General features: G+C 39.5%; 1 long non-coding RNA gene across 1 annotated transcript in view; it reads left to right on the top strand.

Annotated features, from left to right (window-relative positions):
* Positions 1 to 4,376, top strand: part of LOC104964626 (uncharacterized) — a 23,802-nt gene that overhangs the window by 1,916 nt on the left and 17,510 nt on the right. Inside the window, exon 2 of the long non-coding RNA XR_800442.1 lies at positions 3,128 to 3,130. This is a non-coding gene — a long non-coding RNA (uncharacterized lncRNA). The remainder of the gene's footprint in view (positions 1 to 3,127; positions 3,131 to 4,376) is intronic.

The following is a 4,376-nucleotide window of genomic DNA, read 5'->3' as shown; positions in this document are numbered from 1 at the left end:
TTCGGCGCCACTCGATGACGTAGTATACTTGAAATAGTGGCTTTCTAGCAGCTTTACTCGACATTGAGAAACGGCCAGTATGGAGCTAAGCTTTCTCTCTTGCCGGTTATACCACAGGTTGAGTTCCTTTTTATTTCCTGCTTCTTCACAGACATGCTCTATCCAGTACAGGTTAGCTCTGAGTGTTAGCGATGTTAATGTAAACACCGACCATATTACCTCCAAAATAGTCAGACATTGTTTCTGATAGCAATGTTTCTGATAGTGCTGTGGGTCTGCCGCCGATATGACGTTATATCGGCCGCAAATCTGGATCAGCTCCGTTGTAACTGTTTTTAGAGTTTTGGGTACGGAGGAAAAGAGAGAGGGTTTATTTGCTGATGCTGCGTGAGTCTCCTGACACACCGGGGACACATATCTATGTAGAAAAGACATCAGAAAGTGCATTTTGCATGATAGGTCCCCTTTAATGTTCAAAAAGCACATTATTTTTCTCATACTGCCTGTGCTGCAGCACCTCTTTTCAGCCCAGTCTGCTCTGATTGGTTAGCTGACCAGCATTGATGTGATTGGTCAACCGCTTAGGGATGTGTCGCAAAGTTCCCCCCCTTAGCAAATCACGTACAATGTGTTGGAGCGCTAGCCAATAGAATCACAAGTGTCACATTGTGATGTCACCACGTTATGAAATTAAACAGAGGAATTACAATTGAGGTGTTTGAGGCAGGGGGGGACTGTGTGGGGGATGAACTCCCTCCGGAGGTATCAATGGGATATTAGTCTTTGCGGACCATACACAAAAACCTACAGTATACAACACATAACAGGAAAGGGAAAACCCCACAGAGCATAATAGGGCCTCCTTCATTAAAACTCATTAAATCAATGATACTGAACACAGCATACTTCCACAACTTGGAAGTTAAAGTTAGATGACAAAATAAATTCACAGTTCAAAGTTTAAAGAAATTATTTTCCTGTAATTTCATGCTGAGATGGATTCAATGCTCGTGGTGTCTCTGTTTCCCTGAAGAGCCAATAACTGTAAACACAGTAGCAGGGCTATGGAAATGCTGTGTCTAGTGAAACAATGGCGGCGTTGCACTGATCCTGTTAATCATCCATAATTGATGAGGGAGTCATGTTCCACAACGGCCTGAATGACCGACTATGTAACTGGACAGGTGTGCGTATGTGTGTGTGTATTTGTGTGTAAGCATTCTTTGTGGGCGTGGATGTCTGGTACCTGTGCAGGTTTACTGAGTGTGCAAATGTATTGCTGTGTGTGTTGCAGTGATTCATCATTCATTAGTGCAGCCTTGGCAGTGCCATAGATCTCTTTAGCTTTCCAAGCTACAGATTCCAATTTGCTGCAGGCCTGGGACTTTTATTATGAGGATATTGATTTGAATTTCATAGTGAGACCAATAACGCTGGGTGGTAAACAGAGGTCTGGCTCTTGGCTCAGATAAACAGACCAAGTCCTGGGAAAGAGAACAAAATCAGATACACAGAATAACTGGCAGGATAGATTGCACCTGCAGCATTTTACTGACTTTACTTCCTCCCTCAAACTAGGAATGTAAAACAAGTATATTCTTTAAAAAAAATAAGAAATTACATTTAATCTATCTCTATCTATCCTTCTATAGACTTATGAAATACATTGTCTGTTGGTAGCTGTAAAACCAATAGTGTTGTAGAGAGTGATTTAAACAGATTCCATGATCGGCATAATGAAAGCACCTAAGGAACTGAACCCTGTGATGTTGTAATTTAATATGCTGTTTCCGTACAGGATATATTGGCTTTACTTTACCTTTTTTCTTTAAATTATAGGAATGGAAGTTTCCTCTATCCTTAAAACAGCTCATTAATGTTGCTGGCAGTGATCTTAAAAAGCAGAGGGGTTCCATTAGCCTTACACCACAGCATTTTTCAGCCTCATTTTACCTTGGCTTTCAGTGAAGACCAAATCGTTTTAGTCTGCAATATCTTCGTACAGCATAAATACTTTAAAACAATTTATGTAAAGAAACACTGTTGTACATTTGTCACCTGATCATCTTTCAATGATATTCTAGAATATAAATGGATATTTTATGCATTGCAAGAGCAGATTTTTTGATAGGTCTGCTAGTTTGTGGTCCAAAAACATTGATGAATTTTCATTAAAAATACTATATATTTGTTAAGTGGTTCATATTAAAACTTTAAGCAAACACATTTATTTTATAATCCTAAGGAAACAAACTTACATAAAGCCTTAGTCACTTTAAACTAACATCTAACTATCTAACTAATGATATGTCTTGAAACAAATCTTGGCTTGAAGTCCAGCTAGCATAAAAAGGGTTTTGTAAAAGAAAACATCAAAACATTTTAAGATATCCTAACATTTAGTTTAGAGATCATAACATTACAACACACCCGAGGACTACTGTGTTTATTGCTGGGGATATTATTAATGTTTTCATTAACATCTACAGCTGTAAAAGCACAACAAATGCGCTGTGCTAGCCAGCCAGAGGCAAATTGCAGAAAGACTTAGCAACAAGCCTGTAAAATCAATGAGGCAAAGATCAGCTAACATTATGTTACCTAATTATATTTTGTAAAGTAATATCGAAATAGTCAGGTGGTTTTGTTAACCTTGATGATATCAGTGGAGAATGTGTGGTATGGACGTATTACAACGTATGCTCAGTATAGCTCCTAATTTAAACAATGTGATAGTAATTCTTTTTGGAGCATTGACTGAAAAACAAAAAAGCTGAAGACCAATCTAATGTCAAACAAAGTGCAGGTTTAATCAGGTTTTTTAGGTGTAGTGGTGTCTTATAAAGGTTTTGGTGCATGTAAATGGTCTGCAAAAGTAGTTTCTCTCCCCCCCCGCCTGAAACACCTCCATTGGATTATTTTGTTTAGTTATGTAACATAATAACATCACTATTTAACACTAACGCAAATAGTGCTTGGCTAGTGCTCCGACACATTGTACGTGGTAGGCTAAGGGGAGGGATGTCTGTTATCGGTTGACAATCACAACAGAGCCGGCCAGCTAACCAATCAGAGCAGACTGGGCTCTGGTTTCAGACAGAGGGTGAAAAGAGGTGCTGCAGCACAGGCAGTATGAGGAAAATAAAGAGCTTTGTGAACATTAAAGCATGGAGACATAGACTCTACATATGCCTACATATGCCTACATATGTTATATGTTGTGCCTCTACTAGAGGCACAACATATAATATGACCCTGAAAATGAGCATGATAAGGCCCCTTTAATTACAGTATACTTGAGTAAAGGTAAATATATGTAAAAGAGATGCATCTACTAGCTGCAACAAGTCCACTGTTATAGAGAAAAGTTTAACAGCTGTTGTTATGGCTTTGCATTTGGCTCTGTGTTATACTGCAGTATCATCTGCACCCTCCCCAAACTGTCTCCTTCAGCCCTTTGGAAAAAAAAGGAAATGAGAGAGGGGCTCAGTCGCTCACTCTCTCTTACACACACACTCGCACACACACACTCCTGTTGATTAAGGCCTCCTCAGTGGCCAATTCCTCAGCAGTAGTTGGATTCCTGAAGCAAGAAGGACACTTTAATCAAACCTCAAGCAGGAAACACAGTCATAAAATATGAATGTTATATATAAGGAATTGTCAGCAGGGCTGTACTGATAAGCCTATAAATAATACATATGCATGTTATATAAAAGGGGATGACAAGGAGAGAGGACAACATGACTGCTATGACGAGTAGTTAATAGACAAATCTATTTTATTTAACAGGAAGTACATTTTAAGAGTATGTTTAGAGAAGAGCTTCCCTTCCTCTTGCTTCTGTGGTGCATTTTATATTATAACGTATCATGGGGCCTAATGAGGAGTCCGAAGACTTTTTGTCAATTGCGATTATGTTTCTCATTAGCATATTTTCTGCACATCGCATTAAACATTCTCACTGTATTCTCTCTCAGAAAAATAATGATGCTGCATCCATGGCTGCAATTTGCAATAGCCTGAAAAGCAAAAGATGCAGATGGAAAATCATTAACCTGAAACACCCCTGAATATTCATATGTTCCTGATGGTATCGTACATGCATTTAAAGATGGAAACGTGCTTCAGGGTGACGGATTACAAGGAGTTAAAGTGAGAGGAGGAGGATAGTGGGCGACTGAAAAGGAGGTTCTGCATGGGGGTTAAGCCCCTGTCACACTGTCCCGAAATTAACACCAGATGCACACACGATAAAGGAAATGTTCAAATTCGGCTCTGATCGTAACAACATCGGGCCATTCGTGAGGGCATCTTAAGCCATCGTATGAGCTTAAGCCATCTTTGGCATGCCAAAGATTTTGCCACCGCTCCCG

This window comes from Notothenia coriiceps, unplaced genomic scaffold, assembly GCF_000735185.1.
Source record: "Notothenia coriiceps isolate Sejong01 unplaced genomic scaffold, NC01 NC01_scaffold00037244, whole genome shotgun sequence".
NCBI classification, from domain to species: Eukaryota; Metazoa; Chordata; class Actinopteri; order Perciformes; family Nototheniidae; genus Notothenia; species Notothenia coriiceps.
The sequence above is the reverse complement of the archived record's forward strand: the minus strand, read 5'-3'. Positions and strand labels throughout refer to the sequence as shown.